The sequence below is a fragment of the Manis pentadactyla genome, chromosome 1, assembly GCF_030020395.1.
Source record: "Manis pentadactyla isolate mManPen7 chromosome 1, mManPen7.hap1, whole genome shotgun sequence".
In the NCBI taxonomy this organism is placed as follows: Eukaryota; Metazoa; Chordata; class Mammalia; order Pholidota; family Manidae; genus Manis; species Manis pentadactyla.
Genome location: NC_080019.1, coordinates 12,902,105 through 12,921,601, shown reverse-complemented (window position 1 = coordinate 12,921,601; position 19,497 = coordinate 12,902,105). Strand labels below are relative to the sequence as shown.

Here is a 19,497-nt window from a genome sequence, read left to right as displayed (position 1 = left end):
CTTTCAGGACCTCACCCCAGTTTCTGGGTGAAGCCAAGAATCTGCATTTCTAGCAAGTTCCCTGATGGGGCTTCTGCTACAGGCCTGGACCCCACTCAGAACTGCTACATTAGAGGAACTGGCCAACCAGCCAGGGTGGGGCTGTCCCCTTGGGCAGATACCCCCCTGTGAAAACATCAATCCAACCTTTCAAAGCACATTAAAATCCAACTGGCCACCCAAAGTGCCCATTACTCCTGCATGAGTCAATGCCAGTCTCACCTCCAGGCCAGCCCGGGGGTTGGTGAGTGAGGCCCCTACAGAGCAACAGGTAGGGAGGTCAGCACCTGGGAGGGGCACCTCCCCCAGTGTTGTGCCCTAGGGGCCTCGCTTGCTTCCCCCAGCTCCAGCCCACCCTACTCACCTCCCTCCGACCCCTGACCACAGTAATAGCACACTGCCTTCCATCATGCTTTATGCCTTTGGGCCTATTCCCATTCAGCACGTTCTCTCGCTTGGTTCTTGAGACAACCCCCACTTGACAGGTGGGGATGCTCAGGCCCCAAGGGTCCCTTGCAGCAAGTCAGGGAAGAACCTCCTTCTCTTGCCCCTCAGCCAGGCCATCCCCTTGCCCCACTTCTGCTGCCCCTCATGTGCCAGGCCTAAAGGAAGCACCAGCAGGCCCTCCGCTTGCATGACCACTGCAGTACTGCCCCCCACCAAAGCCTCTAAGGGGCCACACCACCCCTCCCGTTCCTCAGTTCCTGGCCATCTTTCATGCTGGCCACCTCCTGCATTTTATTTGCATCCTCCCTAAAGTTCTCTGAATGTTGAGCCTATTGTTCTCATTTCACAATGGAAAACACTGAAGTTCAGAGAAGTCAAGGGCCTTGCCCAAGGCCAGAAGTCCCTAAATGAGTTAGTAAATGCACACAACCTAGATTCAGCCATCCTGGCCCAGGGTCATTAATCAAACCACACACTCCTTCCTTCCCTCCTCCTCCCTAACTGCAGAGATGTCATTGCTCAGCCTGCCCCCTCGAGGAAGCCTTCTATGCCCTCTATCCCTTCCCAGGCACTCTCACGGGCCCCTGTATTAGACAGAGCTCTCCAGAGAAACAGAGAAATTGCCTCATGTGATTGTGGAGGCTGGCAAGTCCAAAATCTGCAGGGTAGACCAGCAGGCTGGAGACCCAAAGAAGAGCTGACATTGCAGCTCGAATCTGAAAGCCATCCACTGACAGAATTCCCTCCTCCTCAGGGGACCTCAGTCTGTGTTCACTTCAGGCCATCAGCTGCTTGGGTGAGGCCCACCACACTGTGAAGCGTAATCTTCACTCAAGACTGCTGATTTAAACACTAACCTCTCCTAAAAATGACCTTCACAGTGAAATCTAGACTGGTGTTTGACCATATCTGAGTGTCATGTGGCCAGGTTGGTATGTAGAATTAACCATCCGAGGCCCTGAACTTCTTCCTCTCCACCTGTTTTCACCTCTGCCGTGTTTGTTTGTCTGAGTCACCACCAGGCCATGCATTCCCTGTGGTGGTCATGCATCTGTCTTGGTCATTGTTATATCCACAGACAGACACAACACAAGGCCCCACCCTTGTCGATCTCGATAAGCATTCACTGGATGAATGAATGAGACTAGATGTCACTGCCCAGCACCACCGCAGCCATTGCCCCAGCACACACTGACGTCAGGGTGTGCAGCGCGCTTCCCTGTCCACCGCTCATCACTCCCCTCAACTCCCGGGAGTCACAGAGCACGTTCTGATTCAGTGCCACTGAGCAGTGCCTCTGAGCAGAGGGAGCCAGGTCCAACAACTGGGGCCCCAGGCAGACCCCTGCCCACCTCCTGCAAGGGGTCATCATCTAGCTTCAGGCAATCGCTCATTCCCCAGGCCCTCTGCTCATCTCTGCTGGTGGCTGTCCCCCACTACAATCTCAGGCTTTCTAGGGTAGGGCTGCAAGAGAGGCTAAAGGGATGGCTTCCCTGGGGAAACACCAGTGCTCAGAAGAGCTGGGCTGCACTGGGAGAACACGGGTCTGCCCCCGGGAGCAGGGCTGGATGATAAAACACAAAACCTGTCTGGCCCTGCCTTCCCCATCAAACTTTCACCTGGACGATGTCACAGAAAATGCATATCAAGCTCTGCTTTGAAGCAAAAAGAAGTTGCATGAGGATGACCTGGGATGGGGGCAAGGAATCGAGGAGTAAAGCAAATGGGTGCACGTGTGTGTGTGTGTGTGACTGTGCATGAATGTGCACATACAGTACACTCTGGGCCTTTTATGTTCACATGGGCGGGTGGAGCTACCCCCTTTTCCCACTCCCAACCCCTCCCACTAAGTACACCCCCTCACCCTGTTTTTTAGGCTCCCCATTTCCGTGGCTGGGCCCTGCAGACCGCTCTGCAGAAGGAAAATTGAGAGCCTGGCCAACAGTCTGAAGCTGGGATTGCAGAGGCTGGTGAAGGCTAAGAACCCATCTGGGGCCAGGAGGGCAGGAGAAAGGCTCTTAGGGTCAAAAAGGAGATAGAGCTCGTCCCAGCAGGTCCAGTCAAGGGGGCAATCTCCAAGGATGCAGCTGGATAATGAGATGCAAATTGCCAGGGTTGGGGGCAGAGGAGATGCTTATATGCAAATGAACAGACCAGACTTCTATAAAGATTAAGTGCAGTTATATTTTTTAACCCCTTTTTGACAAAATTAGTGCCCAAGCAGAGACAGCATGGAGCAGCCCTCTCCATTCTACAGAAGGGAAGACTGAGGCCTAGCCAGGGAAAATGTCCAAGTGGGCAACAGAGAAGCAACTAACCGCCCAAGCTCCAAAGAGGTTCAGTGCCCCATCCCACAGCCCAAACCCCATTCCCCAGAATCTGCTTGCAGCCTGAGTCCCCGTGTGCAAACCACCCAGGCCCATCCAAGAGGCCAGGCCCGCCTCAGACAGTAGGAGCCTGGGGCCTAAAGGATCAAAGGATGAGGAAGAGGGCCAGGAGAAAGGAATAGCATGGTCATGGATATGGGGAGGAGGAAGACAGACGTAGCAGTAGAAGGGGCACAGAGCAGCGTCGGCTTGTCACTCCCAGGGAAGCAGAGCAGGTGAGGAGCCACCAGGCAGCTCACCCGCAGGCCGGGTCTCCAGGAAGCTTGCAGAGGCAGAGCTGGCTCCTAATTCCCCTTCTGCAGCAAATGCATTACCTTCGGCACGTCACTTAACCCTTGAATCTTGATTTCCTTATCTATAAAATAGGAACTCATAGAGTAAGCAAGGCTCAAATGACATGATGGACGTGACAGGGCTTCATGAAGTTCCATGCAAATGGGAGCTATGGTCATTGTTCCTAGACTGGAAATCAAACAGGGAGTTGGGGACAGAAGGTAAGTCTTCCCCACCGCAGAAAGCTATTATGTGTGCTGGGAGGCCCTGGGAGTCACTCCTAATGCTTTCTACCTCTTGAGTTCCCATACCTAGTGATTGGGATGAGACTGCAAATTGCCTCAGGATCAGGGTACTTGGCTTCTGGTCTGAGTTTTGGCTCCAGTCACCTGGTGGCCTTGGGCAAGTCTCTTCCCCTCTCTGGGCCTTAGCTTCCCCATAAGCATAAAGAGGGCTTGAATTTGGTGGTCCCTGAGGCACAGTTCAGAAGCCTACTTCTTATGCAAAGAGACATCTTGCCGAACCTTTGGCTGATGGGTGACCCGTGAGAACTCAGTTTGGTTTGGGTTTTAGTTTTGCTTCTTTAGCAAGAAATTCTTTGCATGGCTTGGAGGAATGGAAAGCATTTTCACTTCCCCTCAAAGAGGAAAGGATAAGCCCTTATGTTTCCAAGAACTGGGCCTTTCCTAGCCTAGAGATGGATCAACAGGTCCTTCCCAGCGGCTTTAGGAAAGGGTCCTTTCTGCCTGGCTCTCAGATCCCACCAAGGGAGGAAATCTGGAGGAGGCAGGCACTTGAGGGACGCTAGAGGGACAGCTTCAGGCACGCTGGTGTGGTGTGCTGACAGAGCACACGGCCCACCACGTGACTCACAGGACTCCTCTGGGCAGGTGCCCTGCTGGGCCTGGAAGCCTGTCTCCTATAACCTCACGACTCGACCACTGAGCTTCTGGCTGTTGCTTGAGGACATACTAGGTGCTCCAGAGCTCTGGGGAGCCCAGGAAGTTCAGCAGGCCAGGAGAGAGAAGGTCTCCCAAGCCTGAAGACCCCTTGAGCTGGAGACAGGGGAACAGAAACCTCATTATACACATCCATTTGAATCCCTTACCTTGTTCTGAGAAGGCTTTGAGAAGACTTTTGCCTGGTTACTACAACCCAAATTGAACATTATTGGGAAGCAAATGTGGGCTCTTTCAGAGGGAAGGTAGGTGACAGCAGGTGGGGTAAGTCAACTCTGGCACCAGTGACAACAGGAGACTGAGAGGAACCCCTGATGCAGGAAGAAGGTGTATGTGTCTGGTCAGAGGTGACAGCGTCCGGAAAAGTACTCCTGACCGCTAGAAAGGCCGAGACGCTTGCTGTTAAGATTTTCCCTCTCATCACCCTCTCAGCCCCATCTTATCCAAGACCAGGACATTTAATGAATGTTTGAGGCATGATTAAAATCGTGCTTATCCTGGGTACCGTCCCTCACTGCACAAAAGTTTGTTCCTCATGATGGAGCAAACTGGAAGAATCCATGAGTCTTGGAGGCAAGACATGTGAGAATTGAATCGGGGGGTTGGCCAGGGGATACAAGTTAGGATCCGAGGAGAGGAACTCAGAGGTACATCAGGCCCTGCCCCAGGCCTGGGTCCAAATCATAGAGCCCAGTTTGAGTCTAGTCAAGCCACCAGTGATGCCCATGAGTCCAGGCGATACGCTTTCCCAGCGGGAGTCCCTACTGATTCCCAGAGGGGTCTGCCTAGGTTTAAGCAGAACCCTCGCCAGTGCTTGGAGGTGCGGAAAACAGTCATGGCTTCTAGAAGAGCTGGCACGAGTTAGCCAGAGAGATAGCACCCTGCCAACAAGACTAGGCTCCAGATGGGCTCCTTCCCACTGCGGAGCTGAGTAGCCACGGCCAGCACTGGGGTCCAGGTATGCCCAGTGGTGCTTGGAGGAAGGCCAGAGCTCATGGCACTGGGGACACCAGGGCCTCAACAAGGATGCACATGCTGGCAGCGGAAGAGCCACTAAGGTCCTTGGTCGCCACTGACTCAGGGTGGATCCTGCTGGGAAGAAGGGCCTGACGCCTGGCTTGGAGCAGCGGCACTAGCCTCTTGCAGGCAGGCAGCAGTCTCCAAGCTGCAGTCTGGGGGATTTCCCAGTTCATAAAGTGCCCTTCATCTGCCCATTCACCACCTCTGAATGCATGCTTGTGAGTAAAATCCTCCATTGTCACCTCTTAACTAAATCAAGCTTGACATTTATAGGGTACAAAGAAAGCCTCCAGTCAGAGATATTGCAGGATGCAGCGTGACGTGGATGGCAGAAAGAGCGGGGCTTTGGCCTCTGACAAGCCTGCGATCCATCCCAGCTCAGCCATGCATGGGCTGTTCTGCTGAGGGTAAGCAACTTACCCTCTCTGAGCCTCAAGGTTCCCCTCTCTAAAGTGGAAGGAACAGAAGGTACCTGCATCAGAGGACTGCAGGATTCAACGAAATGACATACATAAAACTTCGGCACAGTGCCCAACACACAAAAAGTCCTCAACCACTGTGCTTTATTCTTATAAAAAACCCCACCTCGCAGACATTGCAGAGTGGCCTCCATCTGAAAGCCATCCAACAACACAGTGCACAGAGAGTGTCCTCGGAGAGCGTCGCTCCAGATATCTGCTTCTGCGTCCAAAGACAGCACCCCCTGTCTCAGTGTAGCTTCCGGGGCTCAGAGGACAAGTCCACCAGAGAAGCCTGGGCGGCATCACCAGTCCTGCCTGCCCATGGTGTGGCTCCCAGGTGGCCGTCGGGGCTCTCCACCAGTTGTTGTCACAGCCACTGAGACTCAGGTGCTCCTCCCACACTGCCGTGCTGAAGGCACAACCTCAGGGGCCTGGAGTGTGACCCTCTCTGGGGGTGGCCAAGCGGGCAGGGCCAAAGCTTCTCGGAAAGGGTCCAGAAACCTAGGTTTGCGCTAGAACGAGCCCAGCCAAGGCCAGTGCCAACAAATTTCCTCAAATAGCCTCAGGCAGGTGGGCCTTTGTAAGGCAGTCTACGGAGGCTACTTTGCAACAGGAGCCCATTGTTTTCCTCCTGCCCATTTCATAGCCCTCCTCCCTCTCTCTTGTTGAAAATCTGTCTCCACCACTCAACTGTAAGTTCCTTGAGAGAAGGGATCATGGCCAATTTGTTTATTGCTGTATCCCCAGCAGCAACCCCCATGACTGATGAATGAATAGGTACATCTCTGAATACAGAATGTTAACAGACACACGGGGCGTCATTAAATCAGGTGATCTGGAAACGTTTCATGAACTCAGTGAGTATATGTTGCTGTTAAAGCCTGTTAATGATGGTTTGATAAACCTGTGGAGACCACAGTGCCCTGGGATCAAGGCATTTAATACTACCCACCCAGCAGAGAGTCAAGTCTTCCCTCTCACTGGACCTTGCCCAAGCCCATTGAGAGAGAATCCATAGGAATGCCACTGGGGACTGCAAATAGTCATCATTCACCGAGGAACATCTGGAGTTAAGCACCTGAAAATGTAGGCATGAACTGCCACTTGAACTTCCTCATGCGTCAAGAACTCCAGTTGGAGAACCATATTTTGATACTGCCCTGATCTTGAAATCCACGGAAAATAAACTCAGAAGAGGTTTTTGTGAAATCCCACACCTGTGAATATCAGATGTCCTAAGGGAAAAGAAGGAAAGTGTGAAATTGTACCTCATTGTCACCTTCTTAGATGGCTACACCATTGCTATGACAGTGAGCCACCCCTTTGCCCCTCTCACCACAAAAAGGGCCTGTGCAGTCCTGACATGTTTGTTCTCAAAAGGAAACAATAGCTTCCCTCCTTCACGAGGTGCCCCCACTTCTATAATGTTTTCCTTCCTTGAAAAGCAACAATCGCAGAACCAACAACTCCTACTAGAAAAATATCCCACGCATTGCATTTACCTTTGGACACTTTCAGGAGTGCCAAGCCAGTATGGACCTCTAAGTCCACACTGGAATATTAGAATAAACATAATCCCCCATTTCTGACCACTGGCGCTTCATCTAACCCCACCTGGATTGTGCTCAGCCAAAATATGGCAGTGAGAACTGATGAGCCAATTGCTTATGACTTGAGAGCAACATCGTCTGGGCACAAATTGATAAAGAAGCCCCGGAGATTATCGCAAAAGTCAAGGAGGCTTAGAACGAATTCTATGTCCTTGCAATTATAAACCCTTTTTGCAAATCTTTTCCAAGGATGAGCCTTCCCTCTTAATTATTCCACAATGTATGCATCCCTGAAATTAGAGGCTCTGCTCAGCATTTATGACGGTACGCTTATCTTCCAGCCCAAAGACGCACTTTCACATGCTGATGTACTAAGCCAGGCTCTGAAAAACAGCCCCTGAAAGCAGGCTGGAAAGGGCAGAAACGACCACCAAAATGGAGATATAGAAGAGGGAAGGTAAGAAGTGATGCAGGAAACTGAAGGAACAAAACGTCAGCAGCCTCAGAGACTCCAAGAAGGGACTAGTGGTTACCAAAGGGGAGGGGTGGGGGAGGGTGGGTGGGGAAGGAGGGAGAAGGGGACTGAGGGGTATTATGTTTAGTCCACATGGTGTGGGGGGTCACGGGGAGAACAGTGTAGCACAGAGAAGGCACATAGTGAATCTGTGGCAACTTGCTGCACTGGTGGACAGTGACTGCACTGGGGTATGGGTGGGGACTTGATAATATGGTTAAATACAGTAACCACATTGTTTTTTCATATGAAACCTTCATAAAAGTGTATATCAATCATACCTTAATAAAAATTAAAAAAAAAAAAGAAGTGATGCAGACAGTTCTATTACGTTGATAGATAGTGGCCACAAACAGAGGGGGTGAGGACTTGATAATATGGATGAATGTTGAAACCAGTGTTGCTTATGTGAAACCATCAGAAGATTGTCTATCAATGATACTTTAATTTAAAAAAAAGAAAAGACGTGATGCAGAAGCTGTGAAAAGAAGCCCTACCCCTGAAGGAGAAAAGACCCTGACCCCAAAGTAAGCAGCCTGGGAATGGGGAGATGTTTAGGGCAGGTGCAGAGAACCGTAACCCGTGTCCCTATTTTGGAGACCCTTACAAGCTAATGGAGGGGGGACAGTGCCCAACAAAGGTGACGAACAATGCAGAGTGAGTGCCTGGGGGACTCAGACGCCAGGGGAGACGACCGCAGGCTTTGGTGGCCAAAAGGGGACTTCCATGCAGAAACATTGGGGTGCACAGAAGGAGACTGAACTCTATAAAAATGTTTTTCCAGTGGACTATGGACAGAGAAGGTGACTAGGAAAGGGCCCCAGTGTCCTCCAAGGCCATGGGAGAGGGAGGCACAGAGGTGGGTGGACACAGGCAGAAACCAGCAGGGGGAGACTGATCGTAAGGACTGTGAACGCAGACTCCAGAAGCAAGGTGATCTTGTGTCCTGATGTGCCTGAGACAGTCCCAGTTTACTTCTACTGTCCCACTGTAATTATTAATAACGTCCTCTCACACTCTCAAAGTGTCCCAGTTTAAATGAAACATTATATGGTCACCCCAGCAGGAAGGAAGGATCTCTGGACAGTTGCCTACTATGCCCTCAGGTCTCAGACCCAGGTCACACAGCTCAAGGCCCTCCCTGAAGGAGCCTGGCAGACCAGGGACTCCCCACATCCTCGTTACCGCCAGAAGCCTCCCCTCCATGAGCACCCCGGTCCTTTCTCTCCCACCATCATCCCTTAGAAGTCTTGGCTTCCCCCAGAAAAAATGAAAAATGTTCATTTAAACTTAAAAAAATAAAGACCTATGCAGAACCAGAGACTCCTTGAACAAATGAAAAGAGGATACTATTTTATTCTTACCAAATGAAAAAATATTTTAAGTCTAACAATATCAAGTGATGGTAGATTCTCATACAGTTGGATAGAAGATCACTGGGAAGAACAATGTAGCTCTATTTGGTAAAGTAGAAGATGTACACGCAACACAACCCAGCAATTCAACCCTTCAGTATATGTCCTAGAAAAAGCTTTATGTGGCATGGAGACCCATGCTTCCTTATACAAAAGAATACTTAGGTGCCCTGGAGTGACAGTGGAAGATTGGGAAAACATCTAAATGCCCATTAAAGGGAGAATAGACCAATAAACTTGGCACAGTCATACAATGGATATTGTACAGCAGTTAAAATGAATGAACCAGTTCAAGAACACATGGGTCTCCATAGTGTTGAGGGGGGGAAAGCAAGTTGCAGATGTATATAGTATAATACTGTCTGTACATACTTTCCATATGCAAAACTGTTTATGTACATGTGTATATGTAGTTTATGGAAACACACATATGCAGCCAAAGTTTAAAATTTTGAGTGGGATGATAAACTCTGAATTCAGGAGAGTGGTTGCCACTGTGGGGTAAAGTGAGGCAGTAAGACAGGAGCTCAGGGAGCTTTTATCAGATCTGTCATATGTTGATCAAAGAATTTTTTTAAAGATGTGGTGCAGATATAGCAAATGTTAAAATTTGACGAAACTGATATTAACGGATGCTTTTTATATATTATTAGCCTTTCCATTTTTTGTATTCTTAAAATATTTCATTTTAACAACAAAATTAGAAGGCTGGCTCCTGAGGGTTGGGTAGCGTAAGTGTGCTAAGGAGCAAAGGTTATAAACTACGAGGCCACGGGTTGGGACAAGCTTGGGTGTGCCTCCCCAGGTCCCTCCACATGGTGGGCACCAATGCTAGCAGCCTGGTGGGCCAGGATGGCACTCAAGCGTCTGGCTGAATGGGAACAGGGCTGGCAGGTGGGAGCGGGGCTACCCTCAGCCCTGCTTTCCCCTCTGTCGCTAGCTGGCTCTGGCCGATCCTTTCCACCAATGGTCTGCAGCCCTCACAGTGCCTCCTCGGCCAAATGTCCTCTCCCCTAGGTTGTGTCAGAGAAGAACACAGTTCCCACTTACCAGACTGACAAAGATTAACATGTTTGAAACAGCCCAATATAACAGGTATGAATCTCTTCTGCAACACTTTGGTGTAAGAAATGTGACGCTGTTCATTTGTCTAAATCCAAATGAACTTGGCCACAAGCCCCCACTCTCCAGGACTGGCAAAAAATGCAACGGCTGTGTGTGTATGTGTGTGTTTGTGAGCGAGCAAAAAGCGACAACCCTGGGACAGGCACAGTCGCAGGGGGACCCTCAGGTGAGAAATTGGGGATCAACAGAGGTGAGGCTTAGAACCTCACCCCCCCTGTTTTGAGAGAAATCTTCTGCATCCGTGGATGTTTTGTTGCCCTTGTCTAGCTTGGATTAATACTTAGTCTATAGGCACACACCTGATCATCTACATTTGCTCTCTTACAACACTAAATTATGCTTTCTACCTTTATCTTGCATCTATGTACCACTTCAGCATTTTATTTAAAAAAAATAATAAGGGAGAAATGTGGGATTCACATATAAATCAAGTATAAAAATCAAACGAATATTCATATTTGACCTGATTGTTTATAGTTCATAATGCGTGATCAAAACCGAAAGTTTCTGTGATGACTGCCCTTGCACTGTTCACCATGTAAGAACTTATTCACTATGTAAGAACTTGTTCACCATGTAAGAACTTGTTCGTTAAGCTTCAGAAGATTGGAGACTGTTGAGAATTAGGCTTGGGGTTGATTAATGATTGTGCATTGAGTCCCCTATTCTGTATAGGGGGACCATTTGATCAATAAATATGAGCTAAGCCATCTCAAAAAAAAAAAAAAAAAGCGACAACCCTGGAATCCAGGCAGCACACCCGCAAGCCTTGTGGGGTGTGTTTCCCATTTGCTCCACTGGGCTTTCAGATCAGGTTGACCCCTTTAGTCTGAGTAAACCCCAGGGACAGGAGGAGGGGAAGGCCCGGGGTGGAGACACTGAGTTTACTAAAATAGGAATAAGGTTGACATGACCCCATTTTTACCCAAGCCAGAAAATGTTACCAATGATTATCTCTGGGCAATGGGATTATAAAGGCACTGTACGTTCTTTGATTTATCTGTGTTTCCTCAATTTTCTAAATGAGCACATATTGCTTTTGCATAATGAAAATGACAAGTTATTAACTTAAAGAGTTTCTACCATTCCTCTGGGCCCAAATCCAAAGCCACTTTCCCCACAGGCTGCTCCCCTAGCTGAATACATGAGCCTTTCTGCTCTGGAAGCCCATGGGAGTCAGACTTCTCCCAGTCGTCCTCCATCTGGGCTATAGTCATTTCTGTTTATAATTTTGCTTAACTACCAGCCATCTACCTCCCTGCGGCCCTCAAATTGTGCCCTACCCACCTGTGTGGTGACTGGGGAGACTGGCGTGGCCCTGTCCCATACTAATATCAAGCACTTTTTCAGTTGTAATTTTTGCAACAAAACTGAACGGTATTTATTCTCTTCCTTACTTTGTAGATTTGGAAACTAAAGCACAGAGGTAAACAGGCTATCAGCATCAGGGCAGAAGATGGGAGACCAAAGCCCACTGAGCTCCCAGTCCTGATGGTATGCCCACAGACACTGCTGGGGTCAGACCTGGATGGAGAGACGCTGAATCGTCTTTCCTTGGGGCTTCCGTTTCACCTCATCTGGGTCGGGAAGAGTTTGTAGGGACTGGGCACGTGTGGCTCAAAGCAGTCAAAGAGGCCCTTTTCTCCCTCTGCCACGTGAGATCCCATTCAGAGGCCTGTGTTCTCAAGAAAATGAATAAGTTTAATTCAGGAGTGTAGAATTATTGTCTCCCTCAGATAACAGACTAAAGCCCCATTCCCCAGCAACGTTTTCAGTAATAATGAGGTAGTTTAATCTCCTGCCTGGTTCATGGTTCAGAACTTGGGCAGGGAAGAGGTGTCATATAAAGATCCCCTCAAAGGCCACAAGAGTCCTACTGACCACAAGGGACCCCGATGTCCTTCCTCCTGCTCACTGTGTTGGGCTAACTCAGGCAGGGTTTCTCAACCTTGCCATTATTGCTAGTTTAGAAGGGATAATTCTTTGTTGTGGGGGGCTGTCCTATAAGTTGCAGGATATTTGCCAGCATCCCAGACCTGCCACTGGACGCCAGTAGTATCCCCTCAGTGGTCCCCAGACGGTGCCTCTGGAGGTTGAGCACCACCACTCAAGAGCTTCCTGTTCCCAGACCCACTGCTCTCACACAGCACAGCGTCTGCACAGGAGTGGACATATCAGACAGTGCCCTTCAGAATCAGATGCCAGGCAGTATACCATTCACAAAGGAATGGGGGCTTTGGCACCAAGTCGCAGACACATACATTCCTAGCATAGATGGTGAAGAGCAATTGGGGACCCACTTGTTCAGTCAGTCAATCAGTGAGTATATATCTATACTGATCAGTTATTATACTCTGGGTGCTGTGCTAGAGACAGGGGACACAAAGATCAAGAAGATAAGCAGAGTCCCTGCCCTCCCATAGCTTTCCCTTGAGCAGGAAAACAGATATTACAACAAAGTACGTTAAGGGTCATAATGGAGAAGGGCAGGGGGATCCGAATGAATTCACAAAGGATGGACTTGGGGGTAGCAAAGGACCCTTTGTATCACCTGGAACTATGAAACATTGGCCTAGCCAGCAAGCTACCCTTTCCCACCTAGCTCCCTACTCTCCAGGCTCTAAAGTCACCCCTGGGATCTGGAAGCATGGTTGCGACCATCACCTGGGGCCACATAGGCCCCAAAGTCTTGAAGGTGTGCCAGGATCCAGTTGACTTTGCTCCCAGGTGTAACTTGTGATTCCATTTTGAGCCATGTGAGGCTGTGCAGTAATCGAATTAGGCAAATATTATGGGGAAGAAAATGGGCCTGTAAGTAGCTTAAAGTGATGGAAATGACCTGAAGGTGGCCATGCAAATGGTCTGTATAATATCCTGTAATAACCCTGTCCAAGCAGCCCGAGGAGGTAGGCTTCCAATAATGAGGTGTCTGATTAGAATAATGTTCAGTGGCAGAATGTGTGAGTGTCTGCATAAATCAGGCCTTGAGAGCCTCCCCAATTAGCCAGAAAGGAGACAGGCAAGGTGGGTGCCTACCCTGCACCAAGAGGCTGCCAGGCAAGCTACAGATGTGGGGGAAGAAAGCTAGTCATCCCCATAACTATCCCCAACATTTTACAGCACTCTACAGTTTATAAACCCTCTTCCTCCCACGGCTATTGTACAGATTAAATGATATAATGGTCCTTTGTGAGATATTTAATGGTCAGTGTGGGCTATGATTTTCATCCCAGCACCCAGTATATTCCTGGCACATAGTAAGTGCCCAAAAAATAGAAGCTATTAAGGACCATGCAGCAGAGACATGACTGTTTTCCAGTGTAACTCTGGGGGGAAAATCCCAGGGAAAAATAATTTTGAAACCAAAATCTGTCCAAGGGAGAAATTAAGTGGGAGAACTTAGAAGCAGCCCACTTCTGCTTTCCCGTGTCTCTTTGCTACCCAGCTGCAGAAGAAGAGGCCCCCAACCCAACCTTTCTGGTCCAGATAAGCCCTTGCTTGCCCTTGTAATTACCTATTGATATGGAGATGTGCTTCTCCTCTCTACCCCTTGGAAACACCTATTGTGTGGCGATGCACTAAAGCCAGGCAAGAGATTCTGGAAATGTTGCAATTTTACCCACAGCCCGCCCTCCCAGAAATCTCACCTTACAGTCTACTCACTCTCCATCTTCTGCAATGGCGCCTGGGCAAGAAAACTGGAGCATTGTAACCAGACTAATAACATACAGTGTCAACAGCAATAAAATAATGATAATCCTCAAGCCAGAAGATTCAGCTAGGTTCAAAGTCCTATGCAGATTAAGTCCATAACTCTCCCATTCCACAGGCAGGCAGTAGCTGAACAGGTAGGGAGTTCAGAGCAATCATCATGTGGCAGCTGCAGCCAGGGGCGCATCCAGGGCACAGGGACTGTAGAAGAAAATAACCTTAAGAGCAATAAGATACATGTTTTAATGATATCAGCATAGGCAAATCTTGTCCATCAGGTAGGATGCATGCAAGAGAGTGGCCCTGTGAAAGGACAGTGGCAGGAATGGGATCTCGTCCTGGTCTAGTATACCAGACTTTGACCCCTCTCCCTGTGGGAGTTACAGATGGGTCAATATACAGGGCTATGGGAGGTACATGTACTGGCCATAAAGATAAAACAAAACTTCCCCATAAGAAGCTTTTACCTCCCAGATGTTTTGGGTACACTACCATGATCTTTGGGGGCCACTCTGCTATTATTGCAGGAATACACAGGAGACCAGCTTCCAAGCCTTTTTCCCAAGGTTCCAGAAGTGCCAGCCATTGCCGGTCCATGTATGCCCAAGGCCACGTCCACTCAACAGTGTCTCCAGGGTTTAATGCAGTTGGGGCTGGCAGCAGGATGTTGCTCTGCTGGCCCTATTCTGGCTTCAAGAACTCCTCTTTGGTTTGCACATGCAGTTGTATAGGAGAGTCAGCAATGTGTATTAGGATGTCTACAGGGCTCAAGGTTCCTTTTCAGGGCTTCTCATTCAAACACCTGTCCATAAACAAACTGACCAGCCCTGTAGACTATTGGTGTCCAACTTCAGGCCAGATTTCAACAAACCATTGCACCTCTCTATCATGCCTGCCCTGGTAAGGTTATATGGTGCATGAAACTTCCACTTTATTCCTAATTGCTGCACCCATTCGTGTAACATATGTCCAGTAAAGTAGGTGCCTTGATTGCTCTCAATCACCTGTGGCTGGCCATATGCTGCAAAGAGATGCTCTAGGCCCCTTTTGGTCATTTGCTGATTGGCACGACATGCAGGAAAAGCGACCAACAGTCCAGTAGCTGTATCCACACAAGTCATGGCATAACGATATCCTTCTGATATAGGCCATAACTCCAGGGGGAAAATCCCAGGGCAAAATACCTTTGAAACCAAAATCAGTCAAAGGGAGAAATAAAGTGGGAGAAACCTCTTTATTTCATACAAGCAGTCCACTTCCACTCCTCCATGTCTCTCACCCCTCACCCAACCTCTCTGGTCCAGATAATCCCTCGCTAGCCCTTGTAATTACCTAATCATATGGAGAGGGACTACTCCTCTCCACCCCCTGGAAACACCCATGGAGATGCACTAAAGCCAGGTAAGAGATTCTGGAAATATTGCAACTTTACCCACAGGTCAGAGGCCCAATATAGTCTACCCACCACCTGACAAGGGATATCGGGCCCTTTACTATTGTCCCATGTTGCTGCAGGACTCGGTGTAAGTCCCTCTTAGGGCACATAAGGCACTCCTTCCGGGCTCTGCTGACTTGTTCAAAGATCAGTGGCAAGCCCCACCTATGGGCTACAGCCCACATTGTCTTCTGCCCTGCATTCAACAAATGCTGATATAACCGTTGGGATATATCAGAGGCAGGCTTTCCTTCTAGCCAATATACCTGGGCTGATGTGTCTGCTTCATCCTTCCCTGGGGATGCCAAAGGCAAATGGCCAGTCACACGATATACGGTAACAGTCTTAGTCTGACCAGAGGCCCATAGGTCTTGCCGCAACTCTTGCACCCAAAAGGGCTGGTGACCAGCCATCCAGTTGACATGATACCATGTCAGTAGTCACAGGGTCAAACCCAGCTGTCAGTGCAGAGAACTACGGGGGAGGGCTCCTGAGTAATCATGAGCCATACTGCCCATGACTGAGCCCATTAGCTGCTCTTCCCCTCTCCATCCTCCATCCATATTGTCTCAGTCTGAGGCTGGAAAGCCAGTGGGCCCTCCACTTCTGGGTCTGCCCACAACTGAAGCCATCTGTATAATGAGCATCTGCAGGTATAGGGGCTTTTCCCTCCTCATAAGGACTCTCAGCTACCAATGGCTCAAAAGCAAATTCTTCCTGCTTTCCACTGGTATACATCACTGACCCCAATGAGCGATGGATTTCTCCACTTAAGGGGCTAATAGAGAGGGCGCTATGCTGCTGTAAATATGCACCCCATTTGGCCAGTGTAGGCATCTGTGTCATGACACTCCGTGGCCTTTGGGTCCATTCTCTCACCCACCCCACCCTGCGATGGGATAGGGGGTTATTACCTAGGTTGGAGCTGTTCCGGTGATGGGCTCTGTAGCCAGCAAGGCATGGTACACAGCAGCCAGTTGCTTCTTTATCAAGGTGTACCGGACCTCTACTCCTTTCCACAGTTGTGACCAGAATCCTATAGGTTAGCATGTCTGTTCAAGCCTCTGCCAAAGACCCCATCCATAACCATATTCCATTATGTGAACATCTAGCTCACAGGACCTTGATGAGTACATTATACTCAATTCCTGTAAGGCCTTGACTGCTTGCTTAGCAGCACTAAAAGCAGCTGCACATGTTTCATCCCAGTCCCACCTGATGCCTTTTCCTACCAACCACTATAAGGGCTTCAGAATTTGTGATAAACACTCCCAAGTAGCCAAAAAAAACCCAAGAACTCTTATAATATTGCCACAGTGGTAGGGGTACAGAAAGCCTGGACCTTGTCTATGACTGCTTCAGGAATAACTTTAGTTTTACCTGACCAGACAACCCTCAAGAATTTTACAGACAAACCAGGTCTCTAAACAGTTCTGTTCACAGCCCATCCTTTCTCCTGTAGATGTTGCAGCAGTCTAGGAACTGCCCCTTCTAAGTCTGCAAGAGAATCAGACATGAGCATGATATCATCAATGTAGTGACACAGGCCCACTGTTTGTGGTTTCTTCCATGTGGCCAACTCCTGGGCTACAAGTCCGTGACAAATGGTGAGACTGCGGAGGTATCCCTGCAGAAGGACAGTGAATGTCCACTTCCCATGTGAAATCAAACTGTTCCTGACTTTCCTGTGCTATGTCAATAAAGAAGAAAGCATTAGCAAGGTCCACAACATAATGATACGTCCCTATTCATGGCTGAGTGTGTCCAGAAGGGCTGCTATAAAGGGGACAGCAGCAGGCAAATGGGATGTGACTTTATTTAGTTCCTGTAGTCCACAGTCATATGCAAGGAGCTGTCTGGCTTTTTCACTGGCCACAATGGGGAATTAGAAAGACTATGAGTGGGCTTTATGATGTCCACCTTCTCGAAAACCCTGTAGAGTTTCTCTAATTTCCTTGTGCCTCCCAGGCAATTTATACTGCTTAGTATTGTCACTTGCCAACATATAGGCAGAACTACAGGTGGGTGCTTAGCATGTTCCTTCAGAACAGCCTTTACCACATGTACCCTTAGTCTGGACTCACCTGCAGTGGTCTGTAACCACAGGCCCTGCAGGATATCTACCCCCAAAATATATTCTGGGATGGGAGAGATGTACACAGTATACTCCTTTGGGGGTAAACACCCTATCCCCAATGGGATTTGGGCTTTCTTCACTCCAATTGCCTCAGCCCCATAGCCATCTATCACAGCAGGGGTCCCAGGAAAATGCTCAGGGTTGCCATAAATCAGAGAACATTCAGCTTCTGGGTCCACCAGTGCCAGGACACATTGTGCATTCACAGGAGACCAACAAATTGCTAATTCTACATGTGGCCTCTGGTCCTCACCACATCCCTCAAGGCGGGGACCTTGATTCCACCCCTCAATCAAACCATCATGCCCAGTTGTCATCCTGTGGGGGTGAAGGCCCAGGAGGAGCCTGAGCACTGTCCCTCAGGAAGTCTTGCAGGAACACAGACCGGACATGGGGCTTTGACTCTGGCTTCTGTGTCCTGGGCCTCAGCGGCTGGAACTGCTGCTCTGGCTCTAATTGGTGCCACAGTTCTAACAAGATCCTATTGGGCTGCCCATCAAGTTTTTCTTTCACTACCCCAGCCTTTATCAAATCAACCCACATCTGGGTCCTTGAGACCTTCACGGGGCCCTTTGCACCTCTTCTTTCAGTCGTAGCCCATACTTCCTTCCATTCTCTTATTGTTTCAATCTCCCCCTGATCTGCTAAAGTACGAGTAGCCACACTTATGGGTTGCCCCATGTGGGGGGCAAGAATAGTCACTAGGGACCCAAAAAAAGATGGATCCCAAATAGTCACTAGGGCCCGAAAGAGCTGTATGCAGCACCAGATTTCTCATTCCAACAGTGAGCAACACCTCAGCAGAGCCCAGGGAGTCCATATTACAGATAATATTTTTCATGCCCAGCTCCCATAACACATGCTGGAGCTCTGCACACTTTTTCCAGCTAGTGGGCAAGTATGATAAATCACCCTGATTAGGCCAAACTGCCCTGATGGCTGCTGTCAGCCAACCCAGAAGCACCTAATTCCCTGAGGTGTGATGGGCACTTTGCAACCACTGCCAGAGGAAAGGGTGAGTCATCAGGGAAGCCAGTTTATTCATTTCAGAACCCAACATGACAATGTTTTCCACCCCCATATCCCAGAAACGCAAAAGCCATGCAGGCAGAGGTTCCAAAGGCTTCCACCATACCGGACTCTCAGCTCCACCAGTTCATCCTGGGTATAGGGTGGGAGCATGGAGTGCTCCACAGCCTGTGGAGGGGGTGACTCCTCCCCCTGAGGAGCCCCCAGTTGTTGCTTTTTTATTTTCTTAATTACAACCAGGCAAGCCTTTAATCCAGGAGAGGCTAGTGCCTTGGGTGGTGGCCTCGGCAACAGATCGGCCCTCGGCCCCTCCCCCTCATCCTCTCTCAGCATCTCCTCTACCATCTCCAGAGCCGAAGGCACCATTCTTTCCACCCTCTCCCCTATGACCTCCTGCAATGTGGCTTCTCCTGCTTCCTTCTACCTCGCTGCTGCTAAGGAATCTTCCAGGAGCTTGACCCATCTTCTCAATGACTGTCTCTCTTCCTTAAGGGCATCCCATAGGTCATCGCCCAGCTCCTCCAAGTAATGCTGAAGTGTGTCTCTCTCTTGCCAAAGTCTCTCTCTCTCTCTCCTCGATAACACTTTCCACTATCTCGAGGAAAAGATCCTACAATCCCAGCTGCTACACGTCCACTCAAGGTCTCTAAGCAGTCTTCTATCTCACGGAGGGCTCATTCTGCAGCTTCCAGTGTCTCCACACTTCTCCAATCCTGGGGAAGGCCCCACCCACCTAGGAGGCACTTTACTCTAGACCAGTTCCCCACTAGGGGCTCCCCAGTTGGAAGCCCCACAGTTAGGGGGCTCCCAGGTGAGGCTGCACCCTCTACCACTACAGCCACTGGGGCCTCCCCACTATTCACAGGGGTGGGTCTGGGCATCTCCCCACCATCTCTAGGGGCAGCTTGCCCAAGGGTCACACCCATGAAGACTAATTTTGGGTTCAGAGGTCCTACCAACTATGCCAGATATAACTCCAGGGGGGAAATCCCAGG

The 19,497-nt window shown here is 49.4% G+C and overlaps 1 protein-coding gene across 2 annotated transcripts in view; it reads right to left on the bottom strand.

Annotated features, from left to right (window-relative positions):
- Nucleotides 1-19,497, bottom strand: part of GFRA2 (GDNF family receptor alpha 2) — a 157,938-nt gene that overhangs the window by 121,888 nt on the left and 16,553 nt on the right. The gene's annotated exons all lie outside the window — the stretch shown is intronic.